The sequence below is a fragment of the Megalops cyprinoides genome, chromosome 13, assembly GCF_013368585.1.
Source record: "Megalops cyprinoides isolate fMegCyp1 chromosome 13, fMegCyp1.pri, whole genome shotgun sequence".
Taxonomy (NCBI): domain Eukaryota; kingdom Metazoa; phylum Chordata; class Actinopteri; order Elopiformes; family Megalopidae; genus Megalops; species Megalops cyprinoides.
Genome location: NC_050595.1, coordinates 7715202 through 7732416, shown reverse-complemented (window position 1 = coordinate 7732416; position 17215 = coordinate 7715202).

Here is a 17215-nt window from a genome sequence, read left to right as displayed (position 1 = left end):
GGGGGCGGCTGGGGAGGTAAATTGGTTTAGTTTAGTTCACTTCGCTGCTGCCCAGTGACCTCCCCTAATCAGCTGTCCGTGGAGGCCAGGTGCAGCCCGTCACTGGCCTCTCAGAAAGGGCTGTCACAGTGCCACGCTTTGATTGGCTGAAGAAAGAGATAAGGGGGCTGAGAGAGATAGGCCAACTCTCACTCTAAAGCAAAACAAAAAGCCAAAAAAAATCTAAATGGTAACCTGTAAGTGAATGAGCTGTAGTGGCTCTTTCTATTAGTGGTTAAAACGTCATTAAAAAACACTACTGAGTTGAAATGATCCTAAATGTGTTGTTTTAGTAAAGCACTATGAAGACTGTTTGTGCTTACTTTTTGCCTGTCACTTGTTCTCAAAATTAGGGCTGTATCATTCTATTTTTTCTGTTTCCTGAATAAAACAGTAATGACCTTGATAATCCCAGCATTGTTGTTGAAATGCATCTTAAAGTTGCTGGTGACTCAGTGCAGCATGTAGTTTAGTGGTGAATTTCCACCTACACAAAGACTGAAATAATAATGTAAACTTCTAATTAAGAAATATGACTCATACAGACAAAGAATTTGCAAACCAATCAAAACACATCCACAAATACAAGGCAGTTATACTGAGCAGTCTGAGAGCTGCTTTTAAAAGGTTATTCAAATCTGAAAAAATATTCATAGCCCCCAAATAATTTAATAAGTATTTTTAGAGAAATCAAAAGTTGTAATTCAGTCTATGCTCAACCTGTTCATGAAACTGAACTGTCTTAGATACAGAGCTGCTGATTTTTATCTTGGAATAGCATTTTTATGATCCCCATGCATGCAACTGATTCTGACCCAAGACTCCTACCACATCCTACCACAACTCAAGTATGGTGTGAACATAAAGTGTGCAAATGGAACAGCATGGAGGTTTACATTTATTGGAGGAGTCATTCCTTTATAAAGACTGTCACTACAAGGGCTGCGTGATGTCTCTCACAATTTCCTGGTGCTTCTCTGGTAGCCCATCCCAGTGATAGTATTTAAAGACACACAGGCAATTGAACTGAAAATTCCTTTTCAGTCGCAAAGTCTGAAGACCCTAAATTATAAAGGATTGTGAGGTAGATTATGTAAGGGCAAATTCAATAAATCAGTCATTATTACAACTAAGAGTAAATAGGACTATTATTATCTACTACTTTGAACACATTATAGAATTTCATGAGTCATTATCAAGAGAGGATGTTTAAAAAAATCTTGATTGATAATGCAATGAAATGTTTTCACTAGGACGAATGCAATAAATAATTTCAATTACGCCTATATATTTAAACCATCTGTTGTGTAAAGACATGATTAGAAACTTAATAGTGCAAATACAGACTAATGGAATTACAGTTACAGTTCATGTGTGAAAGGCATACTGATACCTAACAACACTGTTTTCTTTTCCACAGTACTGTTTAATCATGTTCATTCTGCGTTTTAATTTGTAAATGTTTGTGCCAGTATTCTACACACAAGGAAAGTTTGCAAGGAGTGTTAGATTTAAGCACCTCATCTGGCGTGGTTTGTAAAACCTTGCCCTCAGAAGCAGCTAAGTGCCCTCGTCCACTGCTGTTTGGATAAAAGGGACAATGTTTGGGAAAAGTGAGGCCTCATTAATCAAACCGTAGCCATAACCGCTCCATAACCTTTCAGAGCTCCGAACTGGCTCCCCCTCACACTCCCTCACATGTGTCAGTGCCACCCTCAGTGACATCACCATGTTACATTATTGCCATTTAGCAGATGCTCTTATCCAGAGTGACTTACATAGGTTACAATTTTACATATTTCCCATTTACGCAGCTGGATATTTACTTAGGCAGTTTTGGGTTAGGTACCTTGCTCACGGGTACAATGGCAGCTCGACAGCAGGGAATCAAACTGGCAACCTTTCGCCGCCACAAGCCGTACTTATTACCCCTACACCACACTGTAGGCCCATCATATACAGTACGTGATGCAATGCTGCGGATTCTTCTTAAACAATAAAAGAGGGATCTAATACACTCTCAATGAAGTTTAATCTAACATTTATATACATGTATATGTACATGCATTTGAGTGGTGTAGGAAGGTGGAAGGTTGGTCTGCTCTTACAGTTCCTCTTCTGGTCCACTGTTATGCATTTCATCTATGGTGTGAGAAAGTAATGTTTGATGATCATTTTTAAGTACTATGTACACATTTATATTGGCTTTGGTTGTATGCCAACATTTTACCACAGTGTGAGATTGACTGTTGCCAGAGTGTTTCTTGTTTTGGTGTGCCTATGTACTTACTATGCCAAAAAGAGTGATTATTATAATAAAATAATAATTACTACATATTCAGATAATAAGAAAGTAAGTTGTGTTTTCTCTTGAGGGGGAAATAATATCTTTCCTTTACTCTGAGTCTCCTGCATACTTGCAAGCATGCAATCCTCTACAAGTGAGCACAACAGACAAACTGTCCAAAAAACTATTAGCCAGCTTGCTAGGACATAATTTTTCCCCAGTTTCCTATTACATGTCAAACATGCCAGCGCAAAATGTTTTCTAACCTTACACTTTCTGCTCATTACAGCTGGTTCAGGATCAGTTAATCCGATCCTAATCCCAATTCCGACAATTATGTGAGAAAACATAAAATTGATCCAAGGATACTAGCCATGCAGATGTTTGCAGACAGGGAAGCACTGAGAGTGCCAGTGGTCTGTGAAGTTTAAACATTTCAACGTTTGAAACTTATTTTTAGTATTTATTAATACACAGATCTTTCAGTACAGCTGTGAAAGCAGTGTCGTTTACACTTGGTCCAAATATATCGGTTCATTTTTTTAACATTATCATTGCATTCTGACCACATAAAAGTAATGTCAATGTGTAAAATCTTAATGTTAGGATCAGGGACCTTAATCCATTGGAAACACAGCAATGACATTTATGTAAGGTGCACTCAACAACCTGTGGCTTGAGGCCTGTGATCTCTAGCCATGCTAGGCAACAGGTCCACCCTGCTGTCAAAACCTTTCACCTGTTCAGGAGTTTCTCTCGTCACTGACTGACTGCACGACATTTTTGTGACTTTCCATCATGGAGCAGAATATTTTCAATTGATCACTATCTTGTTTATGGTTTATTTATGGCTTAACTGCGAGTGATATTTTCAATGTAATAATAATTAATAATGTATTATTACTGTTGTTGTTATTGTTTTTATTATTTGCAGACACCACTGTTATCCTGCTTGATTTGCAACACAAATTTTAAAAAATGTTCATTGCACGTCCACTGGAAGTATCTTTGTTGTATGCGGAAGCCTGAAGTTTGAATATTTGATTAGGTATAGGCTTCTGTAGGCTGTATCACAGCATAACAAAAGTTTATTTGTCACAAAAAGATTACAGCATTGCTTAGCTAAAATAGTAACCCTGAATGATTCAGCAATTTCTCTTGTAACTGATCAAAAAGGGGACTTTCTCAAGGAGGAACAACATGGAAAACTACTTAGACTGCCCTGATCTTATCCAGTTTCAGTGATCTATTAGCATAAACCCACACATTTTAAGATACAGCTGTGTAAGATGTGTGCATTCTCATATCTTTCATTCCTGGTATATACTGGATGGGGTAATTTTGGGCAAGCGTAGCAGCAAGAACAGCGTACCTCTGGAGAAACAAGTATAAGTTATTACGCTGGGTCTTTAGCTGTACTAAAAGTCAGATGTTGATGTGAGTTGTACCGACCCATTCTCGAGTGACAGCATCCTGCCACTGGGGACAGCAGACCAGTTTCAGGCAACACCTGAAAAGAGTCAAGTAACAATGAACAACCATTAGTTCACAGCAAATAGTCATGCAAATGTCAGCCATTTTCCCTCTCTCATGCTAGAACCAGGTTTGCTCATCCAGATATGGATCACTCATGTTTTCTGAGTAGACAAGCAAACTCCTTAAAGAAAAAATGTTTTTTAAGGAGTAAAGGGCAATGGACCATAGATCCATGTTCTATTAAATGTAGCTATTCATACTGGAGTAGCTAAAGAAAATGCTCACTGTATTTATGCATGCGCTTTGCATGCCTATATTTTGCAAACACCCGCATGCAGGCTGGTGGGAAGCGTGCAAAATATAAACCTTGTCCCTTTCATTGATTCAAATGAAAAACACATCAGTGAACAGCATGAGGTCCCCAGTCATGGGTCTTCAAAGATCTGGAGCCTGGAGTCTGGGAATGTCTTCAGGCAGCTTTCTGAGTCAGCAGGGCCAGCCACATCCTCTTCTGCTTGTGCAAGAAGGATCACAGCGGGAGAGGTTAGGCAGGGTCACTCAGGAGAGTGACGAAGAAAGCCATGCGGGCCTTCTCTTTCACAAGGGTAATTCTTTCCATTCCGCTGCCCAGAAAGAACTTCCGCCTAGGCATATATCAGGGGAGTCAACAGTGACATTTCACGAGGGCGTGTCTTGTTCAGATGGCATGTCACCGTGAGGTGAATCAAACCTTGCGCACCGTTACCAATAAGCAGTCCTGACCTTTTCAAAAATGACTTGGTTTTACTGTCAGTTCAAAAACAAGGGCTGTAGTAGAGATGTAGCAGAGACAACAGAGACCGTCAGAAATGGACCATGGCAGGAAACGGAAGAAAAGAAATTTACAAACCTCCAAAAAAGACCCAGATCTCAGGGAAATAGATACAAATTCAACTACCACAGAACACTGACCATAGGTCTGAAAATAGTATGACTGTGGAGTTTCAAAATGGCAGTGAATGCTCAACCACATATGAAAGACAATCTATTCCACAAAACACAGAATAACATCACTGATTATGGCTCACCCTCAAAAGCCCACAGCAAAGTAAAGGACCATAAAAAATACAACACCATGGTAGGCCATCTTACCCTGGAGACCAATGAAAGCCTCAACGAAATATAGCACCAGTGAGCACAACCTGGCCACTGAGACCGGCCAATAGAGGCAGACCAAGCTGCCCAGACAGGACAGGCATTGCTCACATGAACTCAAGGGAGTCACTAACTAACCAAATGCGAGTTTCAGTTACGGGAAACCTTTTCCCCTCCAAATCAAACAGCTGGATCTACATTTTGGGGGTTTGGAAAACACTGAGAAGACACCTGAATTCCTCGGGGAGATGAAATAAGTAGTGAAACACACAGCAAAGTAACCACCGACACATTTCACAAAAAAACTGAAATACATATAAGATAAAAACAGGCATGGGAAATTTTAGATTTCCTCATCATACAATATTGTATGCAAATAATTACTCCAGTAACACCTTCTGGTTATTCAGTATTGTTCATGTTTCTATGATCTGTGGATAAATTGCAAATTTCATCATCATATACACTTCTCAGAGTATGCAACTCTAAAATATTCTTCTTATTATTCATAAAAATACATTGCTTGTCTGTGTAGTGGAAAGAACTGTGTCCCAGTCTGAGGTAACCATAACCACAGACGTGATCAGCCATAGAAAATGTTTGAAAAATAAAACCATGTGGAGATCTTTGAACTTTGAAGTGTCCCGTTATTCTTTGCCAGCCACATAAGCTGTAGATTAGCAGATTAATGACACCAGTTTTTTTTTGGTATAAAAAAGGCCTTGTGGAGCGCCTGCAAATACAAGAGGAACTCATCAAACGCTGTGCTTTGTTTACGTTCACATTCTCCTCACAACGTCATTTTGATTTGTTGCTATACAGCTTTTGATTAGCAGCAACAAAAGTAATTGGGACATGGCCTATATGAGACAGAGGGAGTGAGGACCAGGAACATGTAGAGTCAAACTGTGATATGAAACAGTGACAGAGTTGCCGCCTTTCTTTAAATTCCCAGCCAAATAGCAATTCTTTAGAAATGGCTTCTATTCATTTCTTACATATGCAGTACCAGTCAAAACAGTCAAAAGTTTGGACATGCCTGATTAAGATAATGAGAAACAGGATCTAAAGGCTTATGCCTAAATGATTGAAATTTTTTCCATAGACAAACATAAATAGTGAAGTTGATGCCTATTGTATGAATTTCTTTCCAAAAAAGTTTTAATTGTAAAAAAATATTTTTGGCTATTTTGAAGAATCTAAAATATAAGATATATTCATTTGTTCATAACACTTTTTTGGTCAGTGCATAATTCCATTTGTGTTATTTCATAGTTTTGATGTCTTTACTATTATAAAATGTGGAAAACAGTAAAAATAAAGAAAGTGTGTCCAAACTGTTGACTGGTACTGTACTTATACTCTAATGTAAAAATGGATACCCATTGATTAATTGCAGGTGCAAAATGGCAAACAATAGAATGGAGGCCCAGCTCCTATATGTTCTAGGATATTTGAATGCATTGGTGATCAGTGGTTAGTTTCCATGTCGTTTTTACTATGGAAAAGTGAAACTGAAAATAAATAGAGGCTGCGAATTCATCTGGAGGTAAAATCATTTCAAATAGCCAATTCTACTTTGCCGCCAGATGCAGCTGCACCTGCAACAAAAGGATTATCCTCATTTATTTTTGCTCTTCCTCCAGTCATCAAGGAAATAATATACACTGCAATTGTGACTGAGGCCGAAGGACAGAAAAAAGGCCCTTTAGGAATATTTTTGCATTCTTTCATGGCAACATACTACAAATAAAAAATTGCAGTTGATGGATGGAAAAGGTAAAAAGGGTCAAAGTGTCATTATTTTGCCTGCCAAGAAAATGAGATTATCCTGGTTATTGTGGGCCTCGTGGCAGACACGGAGGGCTGACTACCTGAGTGTGGCAATGACAGTGTGAGAGAGGAGGGAGAGGAGTGGTGTGCTTTCAAGTGCACACAGCCTGAGTGCTGTCAGCCCAGAGCCATCTCTGTTTGCATCTAGTGAATTTCCGCAGGTCCGGACATACCTGAACCCAGATCTAGTCCTGCATCATGAGAGGTCCATTGCCTCTTTCTACCCACCTCTTGCTGGCTGTTACTACGCCATGATTGAACAGTGCAATGGTATGGTTTCTCTCCATAGTGATACTGGTGCGTTTTCATGTCTTGCAGAAAACTATTCCTGCACTCAGTCTCTCTCTCTCTCTGTCTCTGTCTCCGTCTCCGATGTGTGTATGTATGAAATGTTTCTGAAAATGAGTGAAACCCTTACCATCTCACCAAAAATAATATGGTTTCTCTTCTTTATGAATCCTCCAGTGTATTCATAAGCCTCCCAATTCAATGACTGTCTTCTCAAAGAAAGTGTATTTGTAACCAAAAAGTTGCCAGTTTAGTTCCCCACTGGAGTGCTGCTGCCGTACCCTTGGGCAAAGTACTTAACCCACAACTGTCTTCTCAGTAAATGTCCAGCTGTATGAATAGATAACACATAAAAACAGTAACCTACATAAGTTACTCTGCATAACAGCAGCTGCTAAGTGACAATAATATAATTTATGATACAGTTCATCAACCTCCATTTTACCTGTATTGGTATGTTCATAATGAACACATTCTTACATATCAGTCCAAGTTTTTCCCTTGGTTGTAGTGAATGGGAAGACTGGGGGCCCCTGGAGTATTGAGGCTTTGGGCTTGTTTATTGAAGGATTCCTACTGTAGGATGTTGCAGCGATGAGGTTTTTGGCCTGCAAAATGTTCCAATGGAGGGCGGTCCCCTACTTCACTCTCTGTTTTTGTTTAGCCAAACCTCATTGCGAGCAGTTTGACTCACAACCCGTGGAGAGTTCATTAAATAGACATAAAGCTATTCTTGTAGCGTTGCTGAAGAGATGGTGAGAGGTTGTGGGGCACTTTTAAGCTTGTTCTTGATTTCAGTTTCCTCTCAGAATTTCTGTGAAACTTACACGTTTGCCAACTGAACTGGCACAGGAGAGCAGAAGGATTCAGACACCATTTTGTCAATATAATTTAGAGGAAAGTCATCTTAACAAAGAGACCTGTGAGCTGACTTGTAGACCCTTTTTTGGTGGTGCTCTGGCAGCCTGTAAGGTGCATTATGGATGCAATACTGCCACCTACTGTACTGGAGTATGAGTAAATAGAGTGTAGTGTTTTAGCAGTGTCATGCTATGCAGATGTTTTGAGTGTTCTGTGTCGATTGTCAAGCAAATGGTATGAGTCATGCTTAATTCCCTACATCATGACTAAGGACATGATTAATGAACAAAGATATTTTACTCTTGAGTTTGAGACACACCACTCCCAACTAACTCATGTCTTCAGCTCTGTGGAGGGCAGTCTGCCTGTGATACAGAGAGTAAAAGGAGCTTCTTTTTTCAGCTTAATTACTGAAATCGAAAGCATTAACAACTCCTCAAATTTTTTTTTTTCAAGTAGAGGCAGGGTGTTTTGTGAAAAGTAATCAGGATATGATGTTGTGGGAAAGTCCCATAAGAGTTTAAAATGAATTTATTCAAGAGGAGTCTTCACTCTCATGCATACTCATTGCAGTGAATTTTTGGCTCTAAGACAAGCATATAACACTGCCTGCAAGACTCTGGATACTAATCCTGTACATGTATTAGGTTACTTCCATTCAGTAAAATCCTGTACTAACACAAACACATAACTATAGGAGAAACTACATTGTCATAAGCATGTAGCTTTCATGAATGTCTGAAGTGAGCAGAACTCATTCACAGTGTTTGTACAACCTGGCAGAAATGCTGTGTGAACATACAGTGTAAATCTGTGTGATACACAGCCCTCCGAAGAATGAAGGTCCCATTACGCATATGGGAAACTGGGACATGGAGCAGATTGTTGCCTCCGTGGACGTCAGTCAACTACAACGACTCTACCACTCCTTTTTCACTGAGACCTAAGCACTGGTGATCAAGGACAAGCTGCCAAATCCCGGTCGGAAGCCAGAAAGGACATGCCCGGGACTCGAAAACACACCCCTTTTCATGTATCATTCATGCGCAAAGACGTGGCCTAGAATTGGAGTTCGCAGCTGATGTCACACAATGCAATCACACCGCGAGCCGGTTTGTTAACAGCGAGAGCTGCCATTCGGTGTTCTCGAGGAATCGCTCCGGAGCCGGCCCACATATGCCTCCTGCCACGTCAACCATTACATTGCTCTCCCAGCTGAAGTGCATCCATTCAAAACAAATTAAAGCAATTTTTAGTGCCTGTTATTTCGCTCTCAGTCGTTTATATAGGGAGGCATTACTCATCAAAAACAAACAAATTGCTCGCAAAGAGGGAAAACAGGGAAGCAAACAAACCTATAGTAAGGAAACATCTCACTTGCCACTTTTTTTTTGTGTGCAAGATTATTATACAAATATTATACATTTGCTAATTTGCATTCATGAGCGGCATCTCTTTTTGTCTTAGACTAGCAAAACATACAAGCAAATATCCCTGATCAGCCACTTAAAAAACAATGGCAAACAGCTACAAATACAGCAAGACAGTACATGTTGAGTTTGCACAAGCGTATGCTTGAGTAAGGAGATACTAAAGGATACAAAAAGCAACAGGCCAATCTGTGGAAGCATTTGCAATATTTCAAATATGTACATCCTAGCATTCTTTGAATGAAATTGTGAAATTAACGTTCTCATTACAACAGCGCTGTCTAATAGCTACAGTCAAGCATCCCTGTAGTATGCAGCTACTGTGTCCAATTCAAGGCTGTACCACAGGACTGTGTATTAACCAATTTACGCATCAATACTACATGATAAAGGTGTTCATTTTTACAACCACCGACCTGCCCCTACTTTACACAGCTAGATGCTGAGCACACAGCTTCAGTCTGTGTAACAGCTCCAGGAGTGTCTCTCTGAAAGCTGGTGATCAGTAACGCAGCTCTATGTTTTAAGACCTTTTAGCATCTGCGCAGTTTTAGGCCCAAAGGGAGCATGTGTCGTGCAGTTCTGCAGAATTGGGGCGCACTTCGGTTTAACAACACTTTGGAGGGTGTTTGGGGAACGCTGGAAAATATGAAAATATGTAAAATGCAAGGTGCATCGTTACTATGTGGAGCATTTCCATGGAGACCTTGATCCGGTGACCTACATCATTCAACAGTAAAACGCTAATACATACACATACTGTTAGCATAAGTAGCAATCAATCAATGTGCCATGTCTGACTGCCAAAATCAATCACTGGGACCTTGTCTGGCCCTCTGGTAGCAACTGGTTTCATATTCAATAGCTGAAAGCAGAGCTGGGGTCAGTTTGTTTTTTCCATTCTGTGAATTCACATCAACATTGCTTTAAATTTGTATCAATGCACTCTGATCAATTCCAATTTAAGACCTCCAAGGCCTGATCCCCAACTCTGACACCCTTAGCCTGGAAATCAATTCCATCAGTTTAGAGCCTGACTCCAACTTTGGCCACAAGCTCAAACCCACCAAGAGGTGAATGTTTTGTCGCAGTAGAAGTGTATTTCATTTGTACAAATACTAGCGTAGCTTGTTTTCAGTACGAATGCAATTTCTTTCATTGATTTTGGTGGTCACTAAACACGCTCTCGTGTAGAGGAGCCAAGGTGAGAGGCAGTGGGCTCTTTCACTGCATTTCAAAAAAAACTGTATAGTGTACAGAGCGTCTAATGTATAATTCATTTTAATGAAATATGACACTTACATATATACACTTGTTTTCAACATGAACACATTTCCTTGCATGGACTCTGGCAAGGGTGGACACCCCAGCTTCAGAAAGTAAAAGTCCTGCCACGTATTTGTTTTAGCCATTCACTAAACAAAGGTGATTTCACTAATTAGCTCCTCTACCTGGCTGAAAAGTTGTGCTAATTAAATTCAGCTGCTGTAATGAATGGCTAGAACAAATATGTGACAGGACTTTCTGAAGCCAGGGTGTCCACCTCTGGACTCTGGTGATCGCCAATTAGCTCTTGTGTTAAGCTGTATAAGCCAAAGTTAAGGACAGATCAAAAACCACCACAATTTGTTATAGACAAAGACTTTTCTTACAAGTACAGAGGGAGTGGCAAAGATAGTTAAGAATTCACTAACATTGTTGCACCTCATCTTCTCCATTCCGAGTATATGGTCATATATTGGTTACACACTATTAGTTACACTAACTATTCATTACCCTAATGTATGGAATATATGTACCTCAAAACCCACTTTTTAAGGCATGACATTTTGTAAAATGCCAAAGAAAAGAAACTCCCTGGCATAGCAGACTTCCCTTATTAAATGTACTCAAAAAGGAGACACACACTAGATGTTAAGGCAAATCCTGCCTCGATCATTTTCTCACTTCTGTCCGCCTGAATACGGAAAATGTCTCCAAAGTGGCATTCCACATCCTTTCACTAATGTTTACATCACATGGCAGCTGCATTCCACTGTATCAGTGGTGAGGAGCCAGGACAGCAGCTTCTCCAGAGCCTTACCTTTTAAGATCCTTTTAAGAGTTTGTGATGAACAAAGGAGCCGGCGCTGTTTATGTGGATGATAATGGATGTAACTGTTTTGGATGTTCTCTTCAGAAACAGTCACTTATCAGACCACCAATGCAAAACCAGGTTTGTCATACTGTCCCGCTTTGATGAGCCAGGGAGAAGTCGACTGGTAAAGGACAGCATGCAGGAAATGTAGTGTTAACAAAGGCAAACTGGGGCCTGACTGAGAGCTGAGATTGACATTATTATTGCATACAGTGTTCTGCCATGCATTTTACACCACAGCTTCAACAATTCTATCCATGTTGGGTTTGTTCTTCCTTGTTTTTCTTTTGTTTTTTTTTTGTGTGTGTGCAGCCTGTACATACCTTTATTTGGTTCAAAGGGGGAAAGAGAGGAAAAGCCAACTCGAGCAGACAAGTGTCTGGAGGCGACAGTTGGGGGTTTTGATGTTCAGAATGTTTGTGCACTGTCTCCTTAATTCAATCCCATAATGCAGTGTTTGAAGTTATGGATGAATGCCCGGCGTCTTTGATGTTCGCCCGCTTCTTAGTGGCATGTCGCTCCGAAAAATCCCACACTCAAGAGCGGGAAAAGGCTGGTCACGTGACGCCACTGGAAAGGCCTTAAGGAGCCTCTCTGGTCCACCGCTGAAGAGGGGCAGGCCCCTTATTTCCTACCGCACATCATTTCAGATGTGTCTGATTAGCTAGCGCCAAATGACATCAGTCTCTCTCTGTGAATGGCACCTTGTCTTACATATCCGTGAGGGGTATGTTTTTTTCTGTGACACCTCTGTGGTCGTTTATCTGTGTTACCATGGTTATTGAGTATGGCACACCAACAAAGGCAAGCTAAATTAGGCAACTTTTGTCCCTGCCTCAACCATCTTAAACAGGACTATTTTCTGAAGCACCATCAAACTGAATTGAATATTTGAATATTGATAATATCAATATTCCACCTTGCTATCATCATTTGCAATGTATCTAAATAGAGCTTAAACACTGAATTGTAATGCAGATCTCTGTAAAAATAGAAAAGAAACTCCTAGAACATGAAGCCTGCTGAAAGCAGTAGGTTAGATGTGACCAGCACACTCTCATCTGATGAATGTTTGATACAGTATGTCCAAATAAACACTTCCCCTTCACCTGTGTCGCTCAGACAATCATTCTAGGTGTCTCTTGGATCATGAAATGGGGGGACCAGGGCAGGACCAGGTGATATGAAAGTGGTCAAAGAAGCACCACTCATCATCTGGATCTGAGCATGATAAACAATTACTGTAAATATATATAGCAGAAATATAATAGAAATAAAAAATGACTGCGTACCATACAGAAACAAAAAGCATACATGTATACCTTGTAGAAAACATACAGTACTTGTATTAACTGTAAACATGATTATAAATTATATATTTGTATAAATTGTAACATGACTACATATTATGTGATATTTATAATTATAATACTGTATCACATTTATACATTTATAATTTATTTTACATGAGAAGTTTATTGTAATAAGTTTATTGTAACCCACAAAAGCATAACAGTAAGACTCACGTGTAACCCCAAAGAGAAGTGATCCAGTCAGCTTGCTCTCCAAATTTCTTTTTATTTTCAAGAACAGGACAAGTCACTGGGTGCTGTTAAAATCTCTGAAATATTGAGGATTGGAGATGAGCAATCTTTTACAATATGAAAGGAACTGTCTGCCTATTCAAGTTTTTTTTTTTATGTTTTTTCTATGTTTTTTAAAATCCTAACCTCTGTTAACCCCACAGAGACAGAAAAATGTGTACCTCTACCGGAACTACCGGAAGACTTATTTTAAATGAAACTACGTCTTTTGCGGGGATACTACAAATATCATTTCAAGAATCTACAAAGGTAGAACATTCAGTACCCCTTGAGCAAGGCATTTTAATTAAAATATTTTATTGAGAAAAAAAAAAGTATGCGGGAAAAACTTCAAATGCAATTGCATTATACCGTCAAACAGAGCATCACGAACAAGCCTCACTGTTTGTTAAATAAAAATACTGAGCAAAGAGGAAATTGTGTTTTGAGCCACTAGGACTGAATACAGCACAGATTTGCATATACTGACCTCAAATCTGCTGACAATTAAATGCCACCATTAGACACGGGATATGGCACATTCAAGCCGTCTGTCCCAATTAGACCCAGATGCAAGGAGCAAATTTCAGTGAGGAACATAAGGTTTTGTGACATGATATGACAGGCTCCCATTTGCAGCTACGGTTCAAGTCGTGCCATAATGTTTTTTTTTTTTTTTGTGAAACGGGCCTCGTTGGCAAGGAACCAAAGGAAGACCGATCTGTCTTTGAAAAGGATTAAAGGAAGATGTTCTTTGTGATTAGGGTCCCTGGCCTCGGTTGGCATTAAAAAAAGGCCATACTCGCACAGATTGCTATGCATTACTAAGGAACCCTTTCCCTCCGTTTCTCCATAGACGTTTGAGCCAAGACAAAAAAAAAAAAAACAGAACACACTTTGAATTGATTTCTTTGCCAACTGCGGGAGCAACTCACACGTTTCTGACAACATGAAATGTCAAAACACACACAGCGCCTTCCAGACCAAAAAAAAAAAAAAAAAAGCAGATCTCGACATGTCTGTAGAAATGTGTCAATGAGTAATTAAGGCAATATTTTAAAGCTAGGAAAACTGTGATTCTCGAATGGAAATGCAATTCAGTCGAGCACACTGTCAGCCAGTACGTCTGCAATTCACCACCCTTGTCAGGGCAAGACTGTAGAGAAACACTAGACTAAAATCAATAAATTGGCACAGCAATCAACAATCAAACCGACTCACACTATTTAATGTGTGTTTCTTGCATGTAAGATTTGCTGCATTCAGTGGCACACCTTGAAATTCTACAGCTCACTCCATTGTACTGGAATATAGGTGACTCTATAATTCACAGACTCACAAGTGTCTCCTACATGCCTTCCCCATCTAAGCACAACTTCATTTGAAATAGTGAACTAAAGAGTTAATTACACAAATACAAAACGGTTATTTTGTTCTTGGAAGTCCAACCATGTTTTGTGTTCCCTCGCCACACTACCTGCTTCCTAAACTGCACAAACGTTTTTAATGCCTGAACACAGTACAGTATTCCCATATTTCCTCCCTTGCCAGAATCTCCTGAAAGTATCAGGAGTATAGAGAGGGTCAGTCACTTATAAGAATTTGCGCTGGACAAATACCATTCTTATAAGGGTAGCTGAGTGTGACTGCAGTGGTTTGCAATCAATAACCTGAACAATCATCCACTGAACTGATTCTTGAAAAGCTCAGATAGCTGTTGATGATGTGCTGTAAATGGTTTTATACCTATTTTCCTGTGCATTTCGGACAGAACGTCAGGACTACGGCAGTATTTATGATGCTATCAGTATAGTTTAATGTTTGTGACCTACCAGAGCGCACAGAACCAAGGGACAATTGAATGAACCCAACCTAATTAAATCTAGTTATCCACAGAGCTGATAATGGGAAAGACACTATAGGTAAATGCACTAAGCATGATGCATCTGTATAACTAGTTTTAAAAATCCCTGTTCAGTTAATACTGAGCCAACAGATGGTGTGTCACAATGCATCAGCATTTCAATTTAGATACTGTACCCGCGGATTAAAAGAAAACCAACAAGCTTGTAAACATCAGGCTGAGATGTGGAATACTCTACGGTCAAGCAGAGCCTGGAAAAGTTTCTGCTTTTTTACATAAAGGCTTAAGTTAGCATTGGGCTTGGATGAGCTGAGCCCGGATCAGTTACTTGGGGCAGAGAGCATCCAAACTCATCTAATAATCTTAGCCTTGTGCTGTGTGATCCAACACACAAACAGCACCCCTTTGCCTGGTGGAGAGGAGTGGAGATAGTTTGCCCATTGGCCTGCCCTCACAGGAAGACTCGAGAGAGAACAGAGTGAGCAGAAGAAGGAATACAATGGCTGAGTGCAGGGAAATACTAGCACCGTTCTACTGCTAGCACCATAATACCAGGGGGTGCTGAAAGCCTTTAAACCCCAAGGGTTAGTGGTAATAACCTGACAGAAAACGTGTCAGAAGAATGGATTATTGAAAGCCGTTGTCCCCCCCCAATCTGCACACATTCATCCTGATTTCAGGCCATGCGAATTTGGTTCTACAAAACCGCTCTGACCCTGAAATGTGTGACGGCATTCGGAACAGCAATGTTGAGGCAGCAGAGTGAGGAACTGCTACTGGAGTTGGAAAATGGCAGATTTCAGTTGCATCTGAGCACACAGGCCCCAGAACCCCTGCGAGAACTAACTAAACAAAAAAAGATGACAACTTTTGCCGCATGTCGACCGCAATCAAATGGTACAAGGACGAGTCTCTGTTCTTCTAGCTTGGAATGACTTAACATGGCAAGATAGAAGACCAACACATATTTAGGGGTTTTTCCAAACAGAAAAGCAATGCAGAAAATAAAAGAAAAAACACATAAATCACCAGCACCTTTAATTACCTTCAACATTTCAATAGCAAGTATTGTAAGCAAAAGCAGGTATTGTCCTCAGATATATTGTACTGCAGGGGTTGTCAAAAGGGGACATTTTTTTTAAAGGAAAGTATGACCTTTCAAAACAGAGGCCACCTCCATGCTATGTTACTCATTACATTGAAGAGAAAAACACAGCCAGCGTCTGGACCTTGACAATGTGACAGTCCATTCAGAAACAACATCTGTTCTAATTCTAAGTGAAACCGTACTAAAATCAATGCAGTGTAAAAACAGTTTTGGCAAAGTGAGTTTGAAGCTTGTATAACTTCAGCTTCATAACTTCAAAATACTTTTTCTTACGTCCTAGTTTTCAGTTTTCAGTTGTTTTCCATTGCTGGAAAATGATGAGTGTGTCAGATCCACCTGTCCATGACGTACAATGGCAAACACTGATACAGATGTCCTATTGGTTTGATGAGCATTCAGCTGAAGTGTACTGGAGGCACAGTTATCTAATCAGTTGGTCCCAGAGACCCACACACGAAACATTCCACTGAAAATGACTATTCCTACATCCTTCAAATAATTTTTTTTTAAAAATCCATGGAAGCCAATTTTTGTGAACACCCACACAGCATTCTTTCAACAACTTCTAGCCATCTACTCATATTACTGAGTTCCCTCACTACTCTTGGTATCATTTTGGTATGTTTCCCTTCCAAATTAAAAAAATCACTGCTTATATTATAAAGACACACGACACAATCACACAATAACTCACAGCAAATTACAAAAAGAGTCGGCATCATTGTGAAAGTACATGTTTATTGAACTCCGATGCACTGGACTAAACCTTAACCACTGAGAAAGGAAAGCAAAGCATGTGACACAGCGTGAACAACGTAAAAAAAAGAATAAAAAAAAAAAACTTTCACGTGTCGTGGCTCTGTTAATAAGAATTGTTACACTGGGAACTGCGGATCTGTCAAACCAAATGCACAGCAAATACATCACGCTGAGGCCGCTGCAGATCTGCAGGATTTTACGGCTCTGCCCAAAGGTGGCGGATGACATATCCTGCGATCCGCACTCCAGCCGAGTGTAAACTCAGGCAAACCGGGAGAAATGTTTACGAGACCCGACACCACGACACCATTCTCACAGCTTGCTTGCTGGAGATTCACTGCAAACCACTTGGATTAAATTGCAAGCAGAAGTGTTCTAAATAAAATACTTGTATTTCATTCGTATTCGTACACTTA